Raw genomic sequence first — 27,215 nt, forward strand, 5'->3', positions numbered from 1 at the left:
CAGGAACTCGGAGTGCAAACAACCAAATCATGAGGACTAGAAGGCAACTGAGCAAGTGAAAGTCAAAGCACCAATTTATCTCGAGTTTGGGAGCTGAGCCTCCCTAATTTTAAGGAAGTCATTGGAGACTTCAGATGTATAAGTATACAAGCCTAGGACCTCAGTAGGAATCATATTTTTGGATTGTAAAACTCTACTCTATTTTTGAGCTGCAAGACTTGTGACAGTTTTTGATGTAATCCATGGTTTTGATAATAAAAATGAGTTTTGTTTTGAGCCAGCATTGAGCTAACTCAGAGGGCTGAAGCTCTTGGGTTAGGGCCCAACCTTAGCAGCCAAGGATCCTCTTTATTGTACATGTATGCTAGCATATATTCATGGTTTAATTGTTCATTTGCTTAAGTAGCCACATTTCCATTACAACAGTGTAGAGTAGATTGGTTGTGTTTTAGTTTGCTTCCATTTGTGCCTTCTTTCAATTAGCAGGTTAGAAAGGAGAAAAAGATCACCATAAGGTTGTTAGCAGGTGTCTCAGCCTCATCTCCTCCCTCTAGGAGCATGACTTAAGGAAGAGACCCTTTAACAACCCCAAAAACATAGATTTCTAGTTCTTGCATGAGCTTTGGAGTTTGTTGTCTTGATTCAGTACTTGGTTCATTTCATTGTCATCTCTTTCCATCACTCTCTTTTTGTAATAAGATCTGTTAGGTCCCTATAATACTAGTGATTACCCCATTACTCTTATAGTTGTATCCCTTATTAATATTGGTGTGCCCCTATTGTCCCCATATTGTTATTACTGTGCCCCATAGAATCAACAAGACAGCTATATATAAGCAATCAATGCAAAGGTTGAAGGTTAATTGGATAGGCCTAAAACTCAGTCCACCACAACTCCTAGGGATGCTAGAAGGGAAAAAAGAAGAAGAGGAAAAGAGGCAGTGGGAAGAAGTAGAAAGGAAAACAGGATTCTATGAACAAGAAGAAGAGACCATAGCAGAGGCATGGGATGTCAAAGAGTCTACCAGAGCCATGAAGGACATGGACATTGACTAAGTTGCTCAGAGGATGAGCAACACTTTAAGTAGGGGGGTGATGATGAGCCTCATCATTGGGTAATTATATGGGCCTTAATTCACCTCCTAGCTTAGTAAAACCAATTATTCTCACAACTTATTTAATACTTTTGATTATATTTTGTTTATGAGATGAGTTAGAGTTGGATATTTTGCTTTGTGGTTTAATGCAGGATTAAAGGATAAAAGAAAGGAATTTTGGCAAAGACCTTGGTCAAAAATCGAATGGGACAAGGGAGAGGAATTATAGGAGGTAAATCCTCCTCATTTACTACCCCCCCCCCATTCAAATATTCCTCCATCAACTCAGAGTGCAAACAACCAAATCATGAGGACTAGAAGGCAACCGAGCAAGTGAAAGTCAAAGCACCAATTTATCTCAAGTTTGGGAGCTGAGACTCCCTAATTTTAAGGAATTCATTGGAGACTTCAGATGTATAAGTAGACAGGCCTAGGACCTCAGTAGGAATCATATTTTTGGATTGTAAAACTCTACTCTATTTTTGAGCTGCAAGACTTGTGACAGTTTTTGATGTAATCCATGGTTTTGATAATAAAAATGAGTTTTGTTTTGAGCCAGCACTGAGCTAACTCAGAGGGCTAAAGCTCTTGGGTTAGGGCCCAACCTTAGTAGCCAAGGATCCTCTTTATTGTACATCTATGCTAGCATATATTCATGGTTTAATTATTCATTTGCTTAAGTAGCCGCATTTCCATTACAACAATGTAGAGTAGATTGGTTGTGTTTTAGTTTGCTTCCATTTGTTCCTTCTTTCAATTAGCAGGTTAACAAGGAGAAAAATATCACCATAAGGTTGTCAGCAGGTGTCTCGGCCTCACCTCCCCCCTCTAGGACCATGACTTGAGGAAGAGACCCTTCAGCAACCCCAAAAACACAGATTTCTAGTTCTTGCATGAGCTTTGGAGTTTGTTGTCTTCATTCAGTACTTGGTTCATTTCATTGTCATCTCTTTCCATCACTCTATTTTTGTAATAAGATCTCACTCATATTCTCATTTCCTTCAACATTTTCTTGATGCATAATATGGGAAACTCATTCATGCTTTTCTAGTTTATGAGAATGTATCTTGTTGCATAGTTCTTGGAAGGCACACACGTTTTAAGCATTGCAGGTACTTCAGGAGGAGGTCTAGACTTCATCACTAGCATCCATATTTCAACTCATCCACCACAACCATCTCTTGGTCCACCCTCACCCTCACTAGTTTTTTTGTCCTTTTTCATTGAAATTCCCCTAGACACATTGAAATGCTTAAGCAGAAGCTAATAAATCACATCTTAATCAGATTATACCCGTGGATTTCCTTACCATCTGATCCACGAAAAACCTGACCAATCACCGTCAACTGCGTGTCGCATAGCTGACGTATTCATTTCAATGTTTGACTTTAGGCGCTCCAAATCTCCATTGTCAATCTGTCTCGCTTGATCCAATGGCTATCGCGTCACCCGCTCGCCAACTAGCTTGGCCAATCTCCACCATCAATCTGTCTCACTTGATCCAACGGCTATCACGTCACTCGCTCGCCAACTAGCTTGGCCAATCTCCACTGTCAATCTATCTCGCTTGATCCAACGGCTATCGTGTCACCCGCTTTCCAACTAGCTTGACCGATCTCCACCATTGATCAATCCTGCATGATCCAACGACTATCATGCAATCTCGCGTGAATTCTTGCACGACCGATATCTGATCAAGAGCATGTGAGAAAAGTGGTTTTCCGTGCTACGTGTCACCCACTTAGGCTAATCGCGTAAAATCTAGGAATACTGCTTACAACTCTTAAGGCATGCGAGATATTGCTTACCACTTATGAAGATGGCTCCATCATTCTGCACATTTTCCACCCTTCTATCAACACGTGACTTGATGTGATCCATCCATCTATTAACTTAATCTCCTGCAATAAGATCTTCGTTGCTCATCTTCCGTTAATCCTGTTCGTTGATCTGAATGATCCAACGGTTCTTGTGCACTGCTTCTTCATTACTTCTTCCTTTCATTGCTTTCAATCTTCGATTGCTCTTCTGCTTGACTCCTTCCTGAACTTTTCTCTGCTTATTATTTAAACGCCGCCACCCTTGAGCTTTGATTTCGTTATTCAATCAGACTCCAACATTGTCCGATCATCGCAATACTCATATGAGCATTGTTATCTCTCTTAGATTATTTTTTAATTCGCTGCACACTTGTGTTATGTAGAATTACTCTAATCCACACACAGTTCATAATTAAACTACTCAATACACACCACACAAACTCAGAAATTGCACTTTTGTATTAATAAATAAATATTTACACAGTGAGTTCGTTCTCGGCCTGATCTTCTATATCAGTGGCCTTTACTTTCACAAAAGGCCTCCTAGGACCCTTCCACACCATCCAAACACTCCATAAACCTGGTATCCATCCTCAACCACCTTCCATCCACCTGTTACATCCACAAGAACAATTAAATTGCATGCTTGATTTTACTAAAAAAACAAAAAAAGTGAAAACAGATTTAGTTTAGTTTTCTTGCTTACATGTTAGTATGGTTTGATTCTCTTTACTTCTTTAACTTAGATAGCAGCATTAGGTTAGTGTTAATTTAGCAATTCTGCTTATCATATCTATTTAAATGGTTAATTAGGATATGGTGTGATTTAGCATTACATGTTGTTTTCTTCATTACTGCAGTAGAGTAGCTCTCTTAGAATAGATTTTCTCTTCTTCCATCAGAAAATCAAGCTTCTTCTGACTCTATAGAATTCTGGCTTGGAAAACTTGGGGTCTCTCGCCAGATGAACAGTTACAACAGGCAGGACCTTGAACTTTTACTTGTGCATATAGCACTGTCACCTCCAAGTTTGTATGAAACACGGGTTGATAAGTAAAGCTAGTAGCCCAAGAGTTGCAGCGTCCTTGCTGCAATACTAGCGCTCATGAGTCGTCTTTCTCTATGTGGGTTAGCTGAGAACTCCTCCTGCGTCGAGTTGTTAAGCTTGCCTATAATTTTCTGAGAACTAGGAATTGTATAAAGAAAATGGGATTTGGGCCTTGTGGCTAGAATACCTCTGCAGGAGGGTTTATCTATGTATTTAAGTTAATATTTAAATCGGAAAGCTAGATACTTGAACTCGTATTTGCATTTGATTAAATATGTGTTTTGGTTTGTTTCTGGTAACCAACAGAGGCCAGATGGTGGTTGGGTATTCATATGATGTAACTTATTGACTCCTCTACCCATTTGTTACGAGGCTTTATTATATATAAATTTTGTTTAAGTTGTCTTCAATTCCAAGAAGGTTCTTATATTTGTTTTGCATGTAATGAATTGTTGTTTTAGGTTCTTTGCAAATAACTTCTAAATATATAGGCTCGTTTTACCGTCTATGTTCTAAGATTTTCGAGGTTTGAGGGTTTGAAGCTTTAACGAGCCTGGGCATTCGGCTCTGGAAGGGTTCTTACCGAACTTGTCCTAGGCTGAGTCCCTACCCTCCAATATATACATTTTTCTTCACTCAAATGTGACTCGTATCATTTTTTTGTTTATGTTTTACTTGGCTTGCTATGAATGTACAACAATCACCGTATTGTTTTCAGGAAAGTTATTACTATTTTTGAGTATATGATTTCGTTATACAACATAATTGGTTTATAGTAGGTTGTAGACCTGTTAAGCACAAGAAGTCTAAACTTTGAATAATAGTTCTCTGAATCAATGGTTCACTGTCGTTCTTGTGATTCTTCAGGAAGTAAGCTAGAATTATTTAGTAGAATAATACGATCATGAAAAGAAGCATTACTTATTTTTGTATTCTCTATTCATGTATTCAAGCAACTGTGTATTCTCTTTCTGTATATAATTTATTCAAGATTCATTTCTGCTTATTTCTATGTCAGAGCAATATTACTACAACATTCTTAGTTGTTAAACTAAATATCTTTCATGACAGTAAATATTAATTTATATCCTAAGGTAATAAATAACTGCTAATCATAATGATAAGTACTTATCTGGCTATCTGAATGAATATAATCCAAGTTTAAATCCCTTGATTTAGAATATCTCTCCTCCCAGCCTCAGATCTGGTAATTACATCCAGAATCCCCCTTCGAGCTCTTCCACTACTGTCAAGAACAGTTAGCTTGGTACCTTGGGCATCAAGAAACTAATCCAACCTCAAGTTGCGTACCTCAATTCCCACTGGCTAACCTGTACAGCTCTGGGAATGAAATTTCTCACATTACAATTCTCCCCCTTCCAACCCCCACTAGTTCCTTTCTTTTTCCCTTTTCAAGAGAAAGAATCAGAGAACTGTCTGTAACTTTTTTCTCATCAGCAGTTCATAAAACTGTTTTTCTAGTTCCATTCTCAACTAAAATCAGAATCTTTTAATTAATGTTTAACAACCTTTCTTCTAGATTTTTAGCCTAAATGTTTTTAACAATTCAGAATAAACTAAAATAAAATAACAGTGGTAAATAAACTTAATAACCACAGTTGTCGGTGTGTCACTAGGTGTTACATCTCCCTCCCCTTGAGAGGAACATCATCCCTGGTGTTCTTTCTTTAAGTAAACAGTGCAAGATAGGCTTTCTACATGGCTTCCTCCTCTTCCCAAGTCGCCTCATCTGGGCCAAAGTGCTTCCATTGCACTTTAACTTGGGTGATGGTTCGCCTCCACAGGGTGATTTCTCTCTGATCTAGGATACGAAGAGGCTCTACCAAAAATTCTCCCTCAGGTTATACCTGCACATTCATAATTTTCTATCAGAAAAAGGTTATAAACCATAATTATTAATAGTTATATTTCATTCTATCATTACCTGAATGCTTTCCCAGTTAATAATATGTCGAGGGTCATATACATATTTTTTTAGTAATGATACATGGAAGACATTGTGGACTCGGATGTGGCCTGGGAGTGCTAGCTTGTATGCCATAGGTCTGATTCGTTCCAAAATCTGAAAAGGCCCACAGTACCGTGGTGCCAATTTTGCACAACCCTTCCATTGCAATGTGCTTTTCCAGGGCTTAACCTTCAAATATACGTGATCTCCAATCTGGAACTCTTTATGGGTCCTTTTCCTGTCTGCGTACACCTTTTTCCTGTCTTGAGCAGCCTTCAAATTTTGGCAAACCTTTTTGACGGCGGCTTCCATTTCTGCTAACATATCAGGACCCAATGCTAATTTGTTATCTAGACTATTCCAATCCGTGGGTACCTAACACTTTTGTCCATATAACACTTCAAAAGGGCTCATACCTAATGATTCGTGATGTCCATTATTACAGGCAAACTCCACCAAGTGGAGATAATCCTCCCATTTGTGGGGTTGTTGCATTACAAACATTCTCAGCATGTCTTCCAAGACATGGTTCACTCGCTTTGTATGGCCATTTGTTTGCGGATGGTAGGAAGTGCTGAATTGAATTTGAGTGCCTAATCCCACAAAGAGAGTTTTCCAGAATGTGGATGTAAATTTTACATCCCTGTTGGAGATCACTACTTAGGGTATTCCGTGTAGTCGGAAGATTTCCCTCATAAATATGTCTGCAATCTCCACTGTTTTATAAGTGGATTTTACAAGAATGAAATGAGCAGTTTTGCTCAGCTTGTCCACCACAACCATGATTGAGTCATGTTGTTTTTTTGTATGAGGTAAACCAGTAATAAAGTCCAAAGTGATTGTCTCCCATTTCCATTCAGGAATGGGTAAGGGTTGTAACAAACCAGCAAGATGTTGGTGTTCTGCCTTTACCAATTGGCATTCTAAACATTTGGATAAATATTTTGCCACATATTTTCTTAGCCCTGGCCAGAAATAACTCTTCTTGATAGCAGAAAACAATTTTTGGTATCCTGGATGCGCTGCGTAAGGCTTTCTATGAAACTCATCTAATAACAGTTGCTTGACGGACTTTTGGTTGGGAATATAAATCCTATCTCTAAAGGTTAACAATCTATCGGGGCTAATTCCATACTTTGACTGCTTCCCTTATTCCTAAGCTTCCAAAGGTTGCTTCCATAACAATGTGTATTCTGGGTCTTTGAGGGATGCCTCACGGATAACCTCTGGTAGGTGGGATTGTGCTTGGCTGAATTGTACTTCATAAATGCTATATACTTTTCAGCTTAAACTGTCTGCTACCTGGTTTTCTTTTTCCTTTGAGGTGTTTCATGTCAAAGTCAAACTCGCTCAAGAATGTAGTCCATCTGGCCTACCGAGCATTTAAACTGGATTGGTTAAAGAAATTTGTAAGACTACTATGGTCAGTTAATAACAGAAATTTCTTTCCTAGAAGATAATGTCGCCACATTTAATGCATGCACAACTGCAATGAGATCGAGATCATAGGTAGAATAACACTGTTCATACTCCTTCAGTTTGCGTGATTCATAGGCTATGACTTTTCCTTCTTGAGTTAATACTCCATCGAAGCCTTCTTTACTCGCATCCATGCGTACTACAAAATATTTTTCTAGATCTGTTGCTTTTAGCACCGGGGCGATCATGAGAAGCTGATTTAATTGCTCAAAGCTTTGTTGGCATTTTGTTGTCCAATGGAAAGCACACCCCTTTTTCTGCAATGAGGTCATTGGAAAAGTTGTTTTTAAGAAGCCTTTGATAAATCGATGGTAATACCCTGCTAGGCCCAGAAAGGATCTTTTGTAAGTAACACTTTCGTTGTGTTCCATTCCATGATAGTTATAATCTTTTCTAGGTCCACTACTATACCTTCTGCTGAAATTACATGGCCTAAGTATTGGAATTGATCCTTGTAGAAATCACACTTGCTGAATTTTGTGTACAGCTAGTTATCATGCAAAACCTGCAATACTATTCTCAAATGTTGCTCATGTTCCTCCTGATTTTTTGAATAGATCAAGATATCATCAATAAAAATTAGTACAAAGTTATCCAGAAACGGTTGGAAAATTCCATGCACTAGGCTCATGAAAGTGGTGAAAGCATTGGTAAGGCCGAAAGGCAATACCACAAACTCGTATTTCCCATAACGAGTATGAAATGCGGTTTTGCACATGTCTTCATCCTTTATTTTGATTTGATGGTAGCCGGATGTTAAGTCGATTTTAGAAAATATTTTAGCTCATTGTACTTGATTGAATAGATCATCTATACATGGTAAAGGATACTTGTTTTTGATGTTCAGCTTATTCAGTTGACGATAATCGATGCATGATCTTAATGTCCCATCCTTTTTTCGTACGAATAGTACAAGGGCTCCCCAAGGGGACACACTAGGGCGGATATAACCTTTATCTAACAGTTCCTGAAGCTACATTTTTAGTTCTGTTAATTCAGGAAGGCTCATGCGGTAAGGGGCTTTAGAAACAGGAGCTTCCCCATGCACTAACTCAATGGTAGAATCAATGTCCCACTTTGGTGGCAACCTAGGAGTGGATTCAAGAAATACATCCACAAATTCTTGAATTACAGGAATGCTCTCTAAGGAGGCCATCTTATTCTTATTATTTCTCTATCCTACTTGGATAGCATAAATCTGACAGCCTTTTTTTATACATCTTCCAAGCTGGTTGGCTATAATAAGGCACAACGTAACATTCTTCTTGATTCCTTGAATTTCTTCTCGCTGCCCGGTCTCGGTAAGATAACGGACTGATTTTTCTTTGCAATCCACTAGGGACTAGAGACACTCCAACCAATCCATTCCTATCAATACATCATATGAACCTAAGGGAAGGATGTTCAAGTCAACATGAATCAGCTGCCCTGAAACTGTTGTTGGGCAACTTCCTATTTTTGCAAACACCCTCCTTTTTGTCCCGGTGGCTAGTTTTTCTAGCTAAGGTTTCTTAAATTTACTGCTTTGCATTTTACATTTTTCTACCACATTATGACTAATCTAGCTTAAGCTAGCACCTGGATCAAATAAAACAAAAACATGTTGATCAACAATCATACCTTCAGATTTTATCATAGTGGGTTGATACTCCGCTTGATGATCATCCAAGGTAGCATTGATTTTGGGCATGCTTCTTGCAATATCTCCCATGATAGATGCTTCTTGCATGTTTAATAGTTGTTCAGTTCGAGCCTTGTGCAAAAAATTCTTGTAATAGTGTGCTTCCCCACATCCACAACATTGCAGTGGCAGCTTTGGTGGCTGGTCTGTAACGGTTTTGTTAGCTCCTTCTCGCTATATATTCTCAGTATAAGTTTGAGTTTTGAGCATATTTCTTGCAAATTTTCCAAAAGTTCTTTGTTGATTATTTTTGCCATTTACGACTTTTGGTTGCCTGTTTGGTGGTACGTTCCTAATTTTCTTGCCAATGGCTCCCCTAGGTCCTTCGATTTTCTTCCTCATCTTCTGATAACAGGTGCAGGCTTTACGTATGACATCATCCATTGTTTTAGGATACTAGAATTCTAATTTTTCTTTCATGAAATTTGGCAAGCTGCTAATGAACCGCTGAATTTTTGCTTTCTCTTCTTGCATATATGGAACATACCGTAACAAGGAAGCAAACTGCTTCACATACTCATCCATGGTTAAGGCTCCCAGCCTTAACTCATGGAACTCTTTAGACTTTTCGTCATAGTAACGTTTAGTTAGATATTTATCTTTGAAATGTTTTTGAAATTCCTACCACATTACTTCCTCTTCATTTATCTTCCTCACGGTTTTAATTTCTTCCCACCAAAGGGTGGCCTTTCCCCGTAGTCGGTAAACTACTAGATGAGCCTTAAGTTTTTTAGTATACTTGTAAATCTGAAAATATTTACCCATATCGATCAGCAAGGCTTCCACTACTTCTTGGGATTCCCCTTCAAACAACGATGGTTTGATTTTCTTTAACTCGCCTTGTACTTTTGTATTTTGCCTTTTTGTTACAGGGAAAAGTGTCTATTTAGAACTGCTCTATCCCACTAAGGTGTGACAGCTGCCTTAGAAACAAACAGAGAAAAGCTACTTTTGTTTTTCCTTTATGAATTATAGATAGAGAGGAACAGAAAGACCAACCTCTATCTTGCGCCAATCTCATGATTTGATCCCTCTCTTCTTTGATAGTCATCAGCTACCTGCTCCCTTGCACGCCCAGCTTCACAAAGTACCTGTAAGATCACAGAAGCATAGCACTATACAAAGACATGGATCTATAATCATAAACAATCTAGGATAAGATGTAAATTGACCATACAAATGTAACAAGCATCAATGATACAAAAGCATGGAGGAAAACTCAAATAACTTTTATTGATAAACAAGAAAAGAGCCAGGAGGAGTTACAACCAGTTGTTCTGACCCAGCATCAACCTCCCAGCAAAGAAGCCCCTCTTCACCTCAAAAAAAGCTTAGATCACCCAACAATCTGATGTTTGTCTCAAGAAACCAACAACAATTCCTTACAATATGCAAAATTCCAGCCTCCGTATCTCTGGGATGAGGGATCCATATATAGATATCTGTAAGGGGGATGAGTCAGCTTGTGATTTGATTAGTGTCTTCTCTCTGATAGTTCTAGCTTCCACTTGGAGACTGATGGCCTCTTACTCATCCTTGGTCGAATTCAGTGAGGCAAGTGTCACGAGAGAAGATTCTGGAAGCTTCCATTGCCTCTCCACCTCGCGGAATGACACTGCCATTTGTCACTTATCGCCCATCGCACCCCACAGAAGGGACTTTTGAAATGCAACGCACCCTCACACTGTATTTGGGTGAGATGCAACGCACTTAGCCAGTGGAGCAGCTGCAATGATCCTGTTTTGACCAATTCTGAGCAGTTTCTCATGGAGAACTTCTGGGAGAAGCTGTAATCTGTTGACCTTGTTCCTTTAGGGATTAGAACAACACTTTTAGGGACTTAGGAGCCCTTGGTTTATGGACATTTCATGCCTGGGGTTATAGGGCCCAAAATTGTCTATAATAGTTGCCCCCTAAAGTATGAGGCCGTTAATCTTTTGGTGTCGGGTGAAATGCTTTATTATGAGGATCTGAAGTTCTTTCAATGCTGGGAGGAGACCTGTAATAAGATACAATACAATACATTATCTTCATACTATTTTCATGATCTAGCTGAGGCAGGCATTCCCAAGCTCAGCTTTATAAATTCATTTTTATGTACATAGGACAGACAATCGTCTGAGTGTAGACTGATGATTCTGATAGAGCCATCATCCTTTTGAGTGGATGATTATCTGTGTAGCAATGATGTACATTTAATGTCTTTATTTCCCTCAATATATATCGCAGCCCGGATGGATGAAACTAGATCCAGGGTCTTCAATCTCATCCGATCTTCACTCGAAGTACAAGTCGATCCATGTGAGAAATGTTCTGAAGTCGAACATGGAAAGACGTCGCTTGATTACCAGTCAATGATGTAAACTGTTAACAAGCGCGAGAGGAATCACCGATAATGATAATGACCCTCAAGGTACTGTAGTACAATTCACGTGGTGTGAACAAAGGACTTGGCGTCGAACACCACGCAAAATCTTTCGGTCGAAGGCCATTGATGTAAACCTATCGCCGGAAGTGAGAAACTTGCCATTGAGGCATGCAAGCTTCAAAGCACTGAATGGGGTGTTCCTAGATCAACGTCTTGGATAATGAGCTGATGTCGACAAGAAGTGATCCATCACAGGAGGGTCTTAATGAATCCCACATCAATGACACGGAACGGAGCAAATGATTTTAATGGCGGTGAAAACGATCTGGTGATATAAGATTCAGGGTGGCAGTCATGAAAGAATGGAGTATAATGTATGGTAGTGGGTGAGACACAGGTGAATTCTCTAAATGACTTCTCTTGAACATATCGGCGACACTGATGTGATGGATTGGTAGCATTAACCCCAAATTTGGATGGTATAGCGTGACCATGGTGATGTGACCGGTGAATGAAACAACCCAACCCGACTCGGACATGGAGTGGAAGTGTCATGTTCAAGAGCGACTTGCTACCAACAAAGTTTCTTCAAGTTTTCTTCCCAATTTTCCCCAATCATTGCTGACCAGTACCTCTTTATTTTTTTCAAGCTTGAGGAGAATAACATATGCTTGTTCTAAAATTTTCCCTTCGGGAAAACCCATCGCTATGTTTTAACGAGCCTAGCGATAGTGAAACTCGTTCTCGTCTATAGACAAGTTTGTCGCTATTAATCTTTTTAACGAGTTTAACGACAAAGATAACTCGGTCCTTTTCAATTTTAGAGAGTCTGAAAAGGAATGTAAAGGTAACTCCAAAATTCCTTTTTCGTCATCTAATCCCTTAAGTTCGAAAAAGTATAAAACAATACAGAAGGAATGGATTTTCGATACTTTTAACGAGCTGAACAAAACAAGCGCTCAATATTTTTGTGTAATAATCCCTCAGGTCCAAAAAGATTAAAATCTAGAGGAGGGATAGCACTTCCTGTCCCTTTAACGAGCTGGAGAGGCCAATGGCTCGGCAATCTTTTCATATTTTACGAGTCAGTTGAAAAGAGCTTAAAGGAGACTCGTCTTTTGAGGAACGAGTGATAAAATGGGTTGCAGCTGATTCCAGGTAAGGGTTGGAATTTTCCAATCACGGCAGTGTCACAAGGATGGCTAGTGAAATCACTCTTCGCAGCTGTTCCTCAAAATGGGTAAACAATCAAATGGAGGTGAATGATCGACCAATGAAAAAGTGGAGGTGACGGTGCAAACACGACCAAGGCTTTAACGGCTGAAGTACTACATTCACGATGGTTATTTACCAGGGAATAGTTCATTTTTTAACGAGCTTAAATGCGGGGGGAAACATTTGCTCATGTCTTATGTTTATTTTTTAACGAGCTTGAACTATGTGCTAAAACTGCTCGATTGAATGGCCCCTTTTTTGATTTTACCATAAATAGCTTTGTTCTTTCAAAGATTGCACTGTATTTTCAAATGCTTCAACAAGCTAGTCAGAAATGAACAATATATGTTTGAAAACGAGTTAGAACACTAATATTTTACTTTGAACTACGTAAAAAGTAATGAAAAAGTGTTTTTACCTCTCATTTTACCATTTCATTTGAACTTTGGTTTGTTGGAGCTTTGGAGGTGCTTTTCCTCTTTGATTTTCGTCAGCTGATTTCGGGAGATTCTGTGGATGATTCTCGGTGCCCTCTGGACCAGGTAGGAGCTAAACCTGAGCTCTTCCATTTCATTGTTTCCATTTTGCATTCTGAGCTTGATTCCTAGTTTTTCTGAGCCTCTGGGGTTTGAAAAACTCGTTCTGCCTTCAGCGCACCCTCTGTGTATCGAAAGGTGCGTTGAATGTTGGCTAGTCTGAAGGGCATCTGACATGCAATGCACCCAGAGCACTGCTGTAGGTGCGATGGGCGCAGAGAAGGAATTCTGTGCACAATTTTTGATGGAAATTTTGCCTGTTTCTTACCAAAATCAGGATCTAACTCTTCTCTTGTTTGTTTTTCAGAGATCTTTGGAGTAAGATGACCATTACATGGCGAGAACGTGAGCATGAAGAAGAGGACATGCTTTCCCTACATGATCCAGTTACAGTAAATGCACTGCGGAACTGTGGCTTGCTGAAGTTTTTCTGCATTTCTAGCATGAGACAACATATCAAATTACTGCAGTATTTGCTCAATGCTTGGGATCCTACCAACCATGTTTTCCAGATCAGGGGCAAATCTATCCCCTTGATTGTAGTAGACATCTATTTCTTGACTGGCTTGTCGAGGCGGGGTGCCCCCATCTCTTTATCAGGTTCGACCCGAGGAGGCGACTCTATGAGAGATTATGTTCGCCAATACTGCAGAGAAGGATCTCAGCCGAGTAAAGATGGCAAGACCATCATCCGTGATGTCACTGACAGGTCCCTCAGGACTATTCTGTTTTCTTTTGGTAGGATGAACAGTGGTGTGGCTCTTCATGTAGCCAACCGATCTTATATGCAGTATGCCTTGGAATGCCTCCAACCGAAGGTGTTCAACTAGTGCAACGCAATATTTCTTGTGATGAAAGAACAGTTGACCAAGATAAAGAGCAGGAGGTTGAAGAACTTTGGGTATGGTTCTATTTTGACCGCCTTTGCCTTGGAGAAGATACCACTGATGCAGCCGCAATATATTGCACTCGATTTACCTTCACCTACTGAACCACGTATGCAGAGATGGGTTGACCATAAGTCTAGGCATGCCGTTCAGTCTCAGATTTCATTTTCTGATACCTTCTTCAGGTGGTTTGATCGTCAGGAGATGGTTTATTCCGAGTATCCATATGCGGGCATGGACTTCCGGGGTGATCGAGATTTAGTACTGTCGGATGGCGAACAGTGGGGCGCCATTGGTAAAATCTTTGACCATATTTTTGTTTATCGTTTTTCATTTATAATGTCCTTGTGCTTTATCCTATCAAGACTTTAATCAAACTCATGTGGACATGCAGATGTTGGTCCTGTTCGTCCAGTAGTTCGCCTGAGAGTACCAGCTGCCGCCCCAGCAGGAGAGGTTGTTGGAAGGGCTATCCTTCGTGACCGCGATGTGGCTGAGACTCTCACAGCGTTACAGGAGCAGGTTGAGGGTCTCACTCTTGGTATTCCAGATGTGAGGACTGACGAGCTACCTTTGAGGTTACAGTGGCATACTACTGGCGTGCCAAGACGATGGACTCGTCTCTTATGCATGATCGCACAGGCTGTGACTTGCTATCACGAGCATCATTAGACTAGGGTTCCCCCTAGCATTTTGAGTTTTTGGGTCACTTGACCGATTTTGTCTTGGTTACAGAACATTATGTGTAAACCATAAATATATTTTTGATTTTCGGAGTTTTATTTTGGTTAAGTTACATGATCCAAATGCAAACATTGATGGTATGTTTCTTTTTATAAATGTTGCAAATGTCTATCTAACACATAATTTGCTAATGAGTCAGTTAATGTGTTTAAGTTTCTGTAAATATGTTGATATTGAATAAAATCAAATTGTCTTTCCAAAATCTTAACCCTTAGGAACATGTGATAAATAGCTGGGTTTCAGACAGAATATATACCCGTGAGTTGTAGTATTACGAGTTGTGAGTCTAGCCTGACAATTAGTCGGCGTATACCATGTGTGATGGCATCAGAGAGAAGTTCTATCAGCGCGCTATATTCAACGATGTTATTTGTTGATCGACCAATACATACCCCTCTGAAACTTACTAACTCGCCGCTTGGATCAAAAATAGCCCAGGCTGCGGAAGATAGGTTCCGCGAACTACGACTCGCTCCGTCGGCATATCCAACACATGACTCTAATAGGTTTGACATCTGCAACAAATGTAAAAAGTGGATTACTTGACCAAAATAAACACTTTAGCGAAAACAAAAACATAACGAAAGCATACAGGTTACCATTACACATAGTAACACTTGAGGTACAACCCATTACGAGGTTGCACCAGTGGAATTCCGTCATAATCTATTAACTCGTAGGCTCCTTTTGCTAACACTCATTTAACAATATAGGGGCCCATCCATAAAGACTTAAATTTACCTGCTCCCAATTTATCAGATTCTTGGTCGTAAAGCAAGACCAAGTCACCTTCTGAGAAGACACGGGGTTTGACATTTTTGTCGAACTGCGCCTTGACTCGTTTCTTATGGGCTTTGTTAGCCAAAGCGGCATCACGACGGGTTTCATCCAATTGGATTAATTCTTGGATTAATTCCAAGAAACGAGCTTCTTCTTCTGAAGTTCCGGGGAGGAGATCAATTCCGAGTTTGAGAGACAAGATTTCGCACTAGATTGGTAAGACTGCTTCCAGGCCATATACCAGTTGGAAAGGTGTAAACCCGGTTGCATTCCTTACCGATGTTCAATAAGCCCACAAAGCTGAGTACAGGATTAGGTGCCATCTTCTTTTCTGAACTCCAATCATCCTTTGCAGCATGCGCTTTAGGACCTTGTTGATTGCTTCAACTTGTCCGTTGGCTTGCGGATAATATGGAGTAGAGCTGTCGTGAGACAACCCTAGTTTGGAAGCTAATTCGACCATCATGTGATTGTGAAAATGCGATCCATGATCTGTGACTATTGCCTGTGGTACGCCGAATCTGGCGACTACATGATTGAAAAAGAAAAGGGCAGCTGTTTCACCAGTATTATCTAATGTAGGCATTGCCTCGGCCCATTTGGTAAAATAGTCAACTGCGACTATGATATACCCATGCCCCCCGGTCGAGGTGGGGTTACATGTCATGAAATCGATGTCCCATTTGGCGAATGGCCCAACAGCTACTATTGGCTGCAGACGTGCGGGTGGTCTTCTGGTTTTGCTATCGAAAATTTGACAAGCATGGCAACTTTTGACTGCGGTTATGCAATCTTTGAACATTGTTGGCCAGAAGTATCCTGCTCGTAAGATTTTTTGCGCTGTAGCATATCCAGATTGATGCCACCCACATGCGCCTGATTTTTTGCGTTGTAGCATATTCAGGACTTTTTCGGCCTCCTCATGGGTGAGGCACCTTCTCAGAACTATATTGATACCACGACGCTAAAGTGTATCACCGACGATCATGTAGTCTTTTTCTCGGTATCGAATACATTTTTGTTCGAAGTGGGAGGTGTTTGGCCTGTATTTTTGGGTTTGGAGATAAATAATTATATCCCCGTACCACTCATTGCTTGAAGATATCAGAAACAAACTTTCGTCCACGATTGTTTCTTCAGATGTTTCATTGTTGGACGACGATGGGAGATTGCACAATAATTCTGCGAAAACTAGAGCTTTCTTCGACTTGGATTTTACAAATTCCAGATCAAACTCTTGTAGGATTGCTATCCATTTTGAATATTTGCCCCCCAGCAACTGTCGCGACAATATATAAGTCATGGGGTTGCAATCTAACAGAATGGTAGTTTTCCGAAAGAGGACATAGTGTCGAAATCTCTGTATCGCTTGAACAACTGCAAGTGCTAGCTTTTCAACGTAAGAATATTTGCTTTCTGTATCATTTAAGTTTTTACTTAAATAATATATAGGATGTTCAATTCCATCGACTTCTTGAACTAAAACCATTGCGATGGTCGTATCCGCTGCAGCCAGATACAGATTAAAATCTTTTTGATAATCAAGAGCGTACATTAATGATGCTTTCATTAGTGATTCTTTTAAAGCATCAAAGGAAGCTTGCGCAACCTGATCCCAGACAAAGGGCACTTCCTTTTTCAAAAGACGTGTATAACCTTTAGCAAGTTCGGCGTAATTTGGAATGAACCTCCTCAGAAAGTTCGCTTTCCCTTGGAGTTTCTGAATCTGAAGCAAATTTGAAGGTGGAGGAAAATTTATGATTGCCTGGACCTTACATGGGTCGAGACGAATCCCGTCCTTCGAGACTACAAAGGCAAGTAAACGACCAGAACTGACGCAAAATACACATTTGTGTGGATTGAGTCGTATCTTGTAGTGTCGGAAACGTAGAAATATCGCTCTTAAATTCTGCGGGTGATCAGTCTGCTTTCACGAATGAGCCCGTAAGGTCGTCGAGGTATGGTTCAACGATGTTTTTGATGTCATGGAAGGCATAATTCATTTCCCTCTAAAACGTCGCTCCTGCGTTCTTCAAACCAAAGGGTAATTTTCGATATGTGAACGTGCCCCACGGACAAATAAATGCAGTCTTTGACTGGTCCTGTGGGTGGATATTTATTTTATTATACCCGGAGAATCCATCCATGAATGAAAAGATTTCGCATCCGACGCATTCATCAATTATCTGGTCAATGAAGGGTGTAGGGTAGTTGTCTTTTGGACAAGCTTGATTTACATCCCTATAATCGACGCACACTCTAATTGTTCCTTGTTTTTTCATAACAGGGACAATATTCGATACCCAATCGGTTAGAGGAACCGGGTAGATGAAACCAGCATGGAGAAGTTTTTCAACTTCTGCCTTAATGGCAACGGCTTTCTTGGGGTGCACCTGCCTTAGTCGTTGTCGTACTGGTTTGACATCTGGATACATCTTAATTTCGTGTTCAACAATACTCGAGTCAATGCCTGGCATTTCACTGTATGACCAAGCAAAGACATCTCTGAATTCGCGAAAAAGAGCGTGATATATTTCCAGTTCTGAAGGAGAACAACATTTGCCAACATAAATATTCTCTACAACATCTGTTTTGGTCGATATATTTATGGCGATAGTCTCTTCAATGTTGGACAAGTTTCGCTCGGAATCCACCGTGTTTACAGTATTTGATAGGAAATCAAAGACTGAAGGATGATAAAGGTCATCTTGAGTATCTTCTCCACAATCCGGAAGAAGGGAACGATGGTGGGAATCATTCCATGGTGCCCCTTCAATTACCATTGATTGGACAATTCCTTCGTCGGTGACATGCACTCGCGACCAAGGATCTGAAGGGGTACCATATTCTTTAGACCTATCTATCCAAACACTTGATGAGTGTTGATTTGGGTTCGCCTCCCATGCTAGGAACATTGATTGCTACAATATTTCGGTTGGGCTTGGGGACAAAACCATTGCATGATTCATGTCAATATCGTTTTCTGAGATCTTTTTAGAAGATATCATATTGCAGGTTCCTGCCGACGCTACTTCCGCCAGGTTTATTGGAGGTGGAAGGGCGAAAGTTCCCATTAGTATAGGATCTTTTAGTAGGCCTACTCCGATATTTTGAAGCAAATGGGGGCTTCCATGGATCATGGGAATGCTTCCTGTAACTTGAGAACCATTGGGGAGGAAGTTTTGTTGATCGACGATTGTAATCCTTCCTTGAAAGGGAAATGCAATCTTCCTAAAATAGGTCGACACAACAGCCACCATAGCATATATCCATGGTCTTCCTAGTAGGATGTTGTAATCAAGATTTCCATCGATGACTTCAACATCTATTTCTACCGTTTTCCCTCCTAGTTCAACTTTCAAGTTACTTAGGATACCATATGGGGTATATGTCCTTATGTCGAATGCTTTTAATGTCGTCGAAGATCGCGACAAGGTTGGAGATCCTAAAGTTTTCCAGCAACTCATTGACATAATGCATGTAGATGCTCCCTCATCAATAATTGTTCGATGAACAGTTTTGTTGAGGGCTTTCACTTGAACAAGGAAAGCTAGTTGAGCTGGTAATTGAGGATCGTATCCTTTATGGTCGAAGGATACAAGATTGGAATCCTTTGGGTCTATCCCACCAATGGCTGATAATAAATCCTGCCTTTGGGATGGGCAATTCTGTAGTACTTCAAGAGTCGACATAGCGGATGGAGATTGGGCCAAATCTTCCACTATATTATAATGTTGTACCGCTCTAGCGCGGGGATTAAATGTCGACTCGTGTACTACTCCTTTTGGTGGTTTTATTGTCAATTCAGGAATGATGGGTGGCGCAACTTCTGTCGAAGTTGTTGTCGAACTACTAGGTTGATCTTTATCCTTGTTGTTCAACAGCTGTGGATTCCCATAATCTTTGTTCCTTGTCGATATCAAAGCATCATTTTGCTGTTTTGAAACCGACAACATTAGCACTTGAGACGGGGAAGCATTTCCACTTTCAACCAGATTTGTTCCTCGATTTGGAAACGGATCAGTTAACACTGTGGAGGTTTTCGAATTCTTGAAGAATTTCTTAGGCTCAGCCCTGTGTGGACAATTTGCAATCCAATGATCCTCATCGCATATAAAGCATGGATTTTTTGGTTTCCTATCTCCAAGAGGGTTTGAAGAAGATTTTCAGGTGATGATTCCTCCTGTTTCTTCTTCTTCCCTTTTCCTTTTTTCTTGCTCCCTGGTTGTTTGGTTTCTTTGCCTTTATCTGTTGATACGACATTTACTTCCGAAGCAAGAATTTCATCTTTTGCATTTTGACTTGAAATCTTACGGGCCTTTTTGGATGTAACCTTTGTCGATTTTGTGTCTGTTGTGCCAATCATGCCATCTTCGGCATGAGAGTCATTATTCGATTTAGGAGGAGGAGGAATTGAGAATTCCGGTCTAGGGGCGTTAGGTATTTTATCGTAGAGCATGCCGGACTGAGTGTAAATCAAGTCCAGATATTGCGCATGAGCGATAACTTGATCTTCTGTTACGACTCCCCCCTTTGCCACATCTTCCGTGATGGAAGGTAGTAATGACTTGATAAACCATTCAGCTAAGAGCTGATCAGGGACATATGTTTTTACCATTCTACGACGACGTCGCCACTCATGTATATGATCAGATATGTGAGTGGCTGTTGTCTGTTTGAAATTGGTAAGAAGTTCTGTTCCCGTTTCGTACGTTATTGGTAACTGAAAATGGGTTAAAAAGGTTGTGGCTAAGGTGCTGAAGTTGTCGAACGAAGCTCTAGGCAATTCGATGTACCATTTTGCCGCCGGACCCATTAACGTCCTCTGAAAGAGGCAAAGTCTTATCGAATCATCATTTAGGGTGTTTGATGAACACCATAGATGAAAGGTCATCACGTGATTCGATGGATCTTCACCTGGATTTCCATTAAATTTAGGAATATCTTATGGAAGTTTATGTGGAATCATTGGCCACCAAGGGGCGTAAGCGATTGGATCGTTTGTTAACCTATTTAAATCAGGTAACTCTAAAGTTGCCACAAAGGGTAACTGTTGATTCAGGTTAGGTGAAGCATACCCAGGATAAGATGGGATTGCTTGAGCAGTTGGTCTTTGCATACCGGCATAATGCATTTGATGCTGGTAACTTTGGTAAGGTTGGTGGGCATGACCATTGTAAAATGGCTGATTTTGACCGTTTTGAATGTACAGCTGTCCACTATGAGCAAAGATTTGTTGCTCTGAACCTTGGTATACTTGTTGGAATTGCGGTTGTTGGTATTGCACTAGCCATGGTTGTGAAGCCATGTGCTGTTGCTCGATACTAACAGTTTGACCAAGATGAGGGGTAATTGTACCTGTCTGAACCTGTGTCATTCCACCAGTCGGCGATTGTGGTTGAGTCACAGGGTCAAGGGGTTGTTGCATTACAACCTGAGAAACCTGAGGTTGGCATACAACAGGCAGTGCTTGAACTTGCGACACCGTCACAATAGCTGGCGTAGTTGGGATATTTGACGTAGGTAAGAATTGTTGCATCAAGTATACAACTCTTGGTTGTTGAGGTAGTATAGGTACCCAACCGCTTGAGGTAATTCCAGTATAACCCGAATGTTGTTGTGAACTCCCGTATGGATATCCTCCCGGAGGGGATAATGAAAGGGTATACTGCCCCCCATACGGTGGTAATCCAGAACTCAAGGGAATTGTTTGCCCTTGGGGGCCGAACTGCCCAAATTGACCTCCAAATGGATCAATTTGTTGAGACTCAACATAAGAGTTTCCGGATATTATTCCGGATGAACAAACAGGAACAGACCATACTGTCGAAATGGCCCCTGAGTGGGCTCCTTCTAGCGGTTGAGAGCTAGTCGGGACAGATGGTATACCGGCGAACATTGTCAGAGTGATAGCAGGGAGTTCTGTCGTCACTGTGTCAGACGACACAGTCCTAGATGTTGACGGTTGTTCAGACATTTGTAGTCTATCCAAAAAATTACCTAGCGATTCTATAGGAGCTTCCGCTGGTGGTAGACTAACTTCTGATGAAGAAGGATATAGAGTGATCCCGACTCCAAATTGCGATGGAGTACTCGTTGGAGGATGTTCCAAAATTTCTTCTATGGAAATCAGACCAGGTGGAAGGGGAAGACCGTCAGGTCCGTAGAATATTTCTGGTGCCGAAGAAGGTATGGAATCGACAGCGACATATGTTTGAAGAGCAAGACTCTCCGAACCGGTTGAAAATGGAACTGGTTCGATAACACAAGTGTTTACTCTCAGACTAGGATCAGTACCACTGTCCTTCTGTGGCTGCTGAACTTCTTCTGTAGAGGCAGGGATTCTAGAAATGTTTGGAGTAACCGGAGTCTCTGATGTTGTTGGAACACTTGTTCTAACTTTAACAAGAGATTTGGAACCGGTTAAACGAGTTCGCTTTGTCCGTATTGGCTTCGATTCCGGAGACAAAGTCGGTTGACTTGTAAGCCTCCACGAATGACGGGGTTTCAATTGACTTTCTTCCACGATTGCGGATTACTTGATCAACTAAAATAAAGGGGAAGTATGTTTCCGAATTAAATGAATTTTAGACGCTTTGACACAACTTGTTTTTTCAATTTTTAAGAGTCGAGAAAAAACAAAAGATGACTCTAGTCTCCTTCGATTTTTAATGAGCCTGAAGTGACAAGTGCTCAGATGGACCTTTTCTGTTAAGGAGTCTGAAAAGGAATGGAAGGGACTGCTCTGGAAATCTAGGTAAAGGGATTACCAAACCAATCGCAAAACTGCAGAATACTTTTTACGGTACGGCAGTCAATCTTCCCGGATGCTGTGTTCAGTGCATTGCAATCGATAGGGCGGCAGACACGGCTTCCTATGGATAAAGGATTAATCCTATTGGGGTCTCCCAAAATATACTCGACGGTACGTGGGAGCACAAGTCCGTACTGGCACTTATCGTCTCAAAGTGGAGGAATCACCCAACCATCAGTGAGAACAACAGTTACCAGGCTTTACGACGCCGGAATACGTCTCTAGCCTAGACTTCTAAATGTTGTGCGTTAAGTTCCAAAGCGTTGTTAGATTCATTGAATTTATTTTAAGTTGATCTTGTTTATGAATTTTGCCTTTCGGGTTCACCACGAGATGTAGATGTAATTCATAAAATGCAATCTAAGATGATAAACAAACTTTTTATCTCCTTTATGCAATGAAAATCCTAGCTACTAGGGAAAAGAAAGAGAGAATCTTTTCACAAAGAGCAAAGAGCACACTCTAAATGCACTTTCCTAAATCAAGCCAATCAGAATGTCTATATGCAAATGCACATGCATGTATTTGTTTTCGACTTTCTTAGTATACGAATGCTAAAAAGAAAGTTGATGCAAAAATCTGAATTTCTTTTCAAGCGACAAATATCAACAAGTTTCTTTTCGAAATCAAAAAATGGAGACGATTACAACACCTTACAATTTTGAAATGAATATTTGTTCTCGACACTAGAAATTACAAATTCAGAACAAAATCAATAGTAACAGGATAATCTACCATCAACAGCAATTAAATTTTTTCCTACAATTGAAATCGACACTTGCGACAGTTTCAAATCAAAGGGCGACAGTACGATTATGCTACTTTTGCAAAGGAGAACTGTAAATGACTCAACAAACACACAAAAACATCTACAGTTCTTTTGTACAAAGGAGGCGGAATAACAGTAAGGAAAAGGGGTTTTAAACAGACATATACTGATCACAGGCAGCAAAATTCAGGAATAGAACTGGAAAGAATGAATCACAGAAGCCACAACTGCACAGAGCTAGTCTGATCAGCGCACCTGTAACACAGAGAATCTGAAATGCAGCACAGGTTGTCCACTCGGGAAGTGTGCTGAAATTCAGAATCTCTGAACAGTACCTGCGCTGGGCCAGAAACGAGACTCTGTTCGGGTTCCGGGTCACAGTTTGCAGTTCAGTTCTTGGGTTTTGGCCGAGCAAAAAACAATCAGTAATGCAACAATCAGGGGTAGATCTAAGGAGGATCTAAGAGCTATCACAAGGGAAATCAGATAGTTTGTGAATCAGTTGTTTAAATCATAAACAGATCCAGTAGATGGATTGAAGTAGCAGTTGTCTACTTTGCATTTGTTATGGAAAATGCAGTTCGAATGCTACTTGTAAGTTTATGAAATAGACAACAAAGAATGATAAACAAACAAACTAATTAGTTCCCCAGCGGAGTCGCCATTTTGTTACAAGGAAAAGTGTCTATTTAGAAATGCTCTATCCCACTAAGGTGTGACAGCTGCCTTAGAAACAAACAGAGAAAAGCTACTTTTGTTTTTCCTTTATGAATTATAGATAGAGAGGAACAGAAAGACCAACCTCTGTCTTGCGCCAATCTCCTGATTTGATCCCTCTCTTCTTTGATAGTCCTCAGCTACCTGCTCCCTTGCACGCCCAGCTTCACAAAGTACCTGTAAGATCACAGAAGCATAGCACTATACAAAGACATGGATCTATAATCATAAATAATCTAGGATCAGATGTAAATTGACCATACAAATGTAACAAGCATCAATGATACAAAAGCATGGAGGAAAACTCAAATAGCTTTTATTGATAAACAAGAAAAGAGCCAGGAGGAGTTACAACCAGTTGTTCTGACCCAGCATCAACCTCCCAGCAAAGAAGCCCCTCTTCACCTCAAACAAAGCTTAGATCACCCAACAATCTGATGTTTGTCTCAAGAAACCAACAACAATTCCTTACAACATGCAAAATTCCAGCCTCCGGATCTCTGGGATGAGGGATCCATATATAGATATCTGTAAGGGGGATGAGTCAGCTTGTGATTTGATTAGTGTCTTCTCTCTGATAGTTCTACCTTCCAGTTGGAGACTGATCGCCTCTTACTCATCCTTGGTCGAATTCAGTGAGGCAAGTGTCACAGGAGAAGATTTTGGAAGCTTCCATTGCGTCTCCACCTCGCGGAATGACACTGCCATTTGTCACTTCTCACCCATCGCACCCCACAAAAGGGAATTTTGAAATGCAACGCACCCTCACAGTGTATTTGGGTGAGTTGCAACGCACTTAGCCAGTGAAGCAGCTGCAATGATCATGTTTTGACCAATTCTGAGCAGTTTCTCATGGAGAACTTCTGGGAGAAGCTGTAATCTGTTGACCTTGTTCCTTTAGGGATTAGAACAACACTTTTAGGGACTTAGGAGCCCTTGGTTTATGGACATTTCATGCTTGGGGTTGTAGGGCCCAAAAATGTCTATAACACTTTTTGTCCTCTTTTAATCGAACACATTATCGAACGCCCTTCTTCTTCCTCCTTATGGCCTTCTGCGGATTCTGCATTATCCTCCCCATTGTTGGCAGTTGGGGTCTTTTCTCTGTTTTCTGTACTAGGGTCAGGACCATGCTGATTTTGTCAATCGGACAAACTTTTAAGGATCTTCTCTTGTTCTTGTCTTAGTCGCTCATTGTCCATCCTCAAGTTCATCATTTTTGCTCGTAGTTGTTGTACGGTTTCCAGTAGAACAGTGTTGGCTTGTCGCGATTCCTCTCCCAGTTGCACCCATAGTTCTGGGTTTGTCTCCCCATAAGGTGTTTCAGGTCTGGGGCTTCTCTGCATTTTTGTCTTGTGCTGACTTCTATTCTTTCTTCTCTCTTCTGTGTTCATATACATCCAAACTCATTTTATGTAATTTATATATCACAAGAGTACAATAGACATAATGCATTGTACTAAAATAACTTAGAAGTCTCAGTATTTGAGCATGGGCTCTGATACCATTTGTAACATCCATAACTATATAAAAACAAAAAATTTAAACCATACGCAATGAAATAATTAACCTACGACTATAAACTAATTAATGTCAATGGAGACGATGCCACCCACAGTCTACACATGTTACATGGACGTGGGGACGTGGCATTGGATCCTCGTTGGACTCCACTTTCCTCTGTTAAGGGCAGCATTTAAGAATACAATCCTGGTCCTTACCTCTGGGACATCTACCTCATTATGGTGGGAAAACCCCGAGGTCCTCTTCGTCCTGTTCACCGCAGGCTACATAAATCTGCATTTAACTCGACAACTCTGATATTTCTGAAGGTCATCCATCTGGCGCAGTCCTTGTCATTGGATCTCCAATGATCCATGGTCCTGGCTGCCTGAAAACGATGGGTAGGGCTAATACCCTTTGGCTGCAAGAGAGCAATCATTTGTGCTCACCTCTGTTGTGGTTATTCCACTCTGCGGTCTGGTTGATAGACTGTTGACTTTGGTTTTGGAATCTGTTATCCATGTCCTGCCAAGGCTGCATGCCTCTCCCTCAGGTAAGATCAATTGCTATTGAAGTTAAAAATATGTTGACTGTGTTGTCGCTCTGTTTGAAGCGGATGAAATGGGTTTCATCTCTGGCTTTCATATGCAGGATTGTACTGATACAAAAAGGTTTTCTTTTTTTCAAGAAAGGGTGAACTCCAAATGGAGCAGTTCGGTTTCCTCTGCCTTCGAAAGGTATTCAACTCACCTCATCCATTTCATTTAAATTATCTTCCCTTTTTCACAGTTTTCGATAAGGGTTTTCCTTGTTCGCAACAAGTTTGGTACGCGGCTCCGGGAGGACCAGTTTCTGCTTTAGGTAAAGTCTATTTCAGGTTCTATCATTTAAATTTAGTTCGGGCTACTAAACTAGAGCTGACCTTGCTTGGTTATTCGTTTGCACAGGTAAGGAATTGATGGATTCCATTCGACCTTGCAACCTGACCATATGGAGCCTCCACATTCTAAAAACTGCCATGTCGTCTTTCTCCAGGTGGGTTGGCCAAGAACTCCTCCTGCGTCGAGTTGTTAAGCTTGCCTCTAATTTTTTGAGAGCTAGGAATTGTATAAAGAAAATGGGACTTGGGCCTTGTGGCTGGAATACCTTTGCACAAGGGTTTATCTATGTATTTAAGTTAATATTTAAATCAGCAAGCTCGATACTTGAACTCATATTTGCATTTGATTAAATATGCATTTTGGTTTGTTTCTAGTAACCAACGGAGGTCAGATGGTGGTTGGGTATTCATATGATGTTGTAACTTATTGACTCCTCTGCCCATATGTTACGAGGCTTTATTATATATAAATGTTGTTTAAGTTGTCTTCAATGCCGAGAAGGTTCTGAGATTTGTTTTGCATGTAATGAATCGTTGTTTTAGGTTCTCTGCGAATAACTTCTAAATATATAGGCTCGGTTTACCGTCTCTATTCTAAGATTTTCGAGGTTTTGAAGCTTTAATTAGTCTGGGCATTTGGCTCTGGAAGGGTTCTTACCAAACTTTTCTTAGACTGAGTCCCTACCCTCCAATATATATATTTTTCTTTGCTCAAATGTGACTCGTATCTTTTTTTTGTTTATGTTTTACTTGGCTTGCTATGAATGTACAACGATAATCGTATTGTTTTCAAGAAAGTTAATACTATATTTGAGTATATGATTTTGTTATACAACATAATTGGTTTATAATAGGCTATAGACCTGTTAAGCACAAGAAGTCTAGACTTTGAATAATAGTTCTTTGAA

This window comes from Pinus tabuliformis, chromosome 2_2 (assembly GCF_031772625.1).
Source record: "Pinus tabuliformis cultivar Carrire ecotype Pingquan chromosome 2_2, CPIR1, whole genome shotgun sequence".
Lineage (NCBI taxonomy): Eukaryota > Viridiplantae > Streptophyta > Pinopsida > Pinales > Pinaceae > Pinus > Pinus tabuliformis.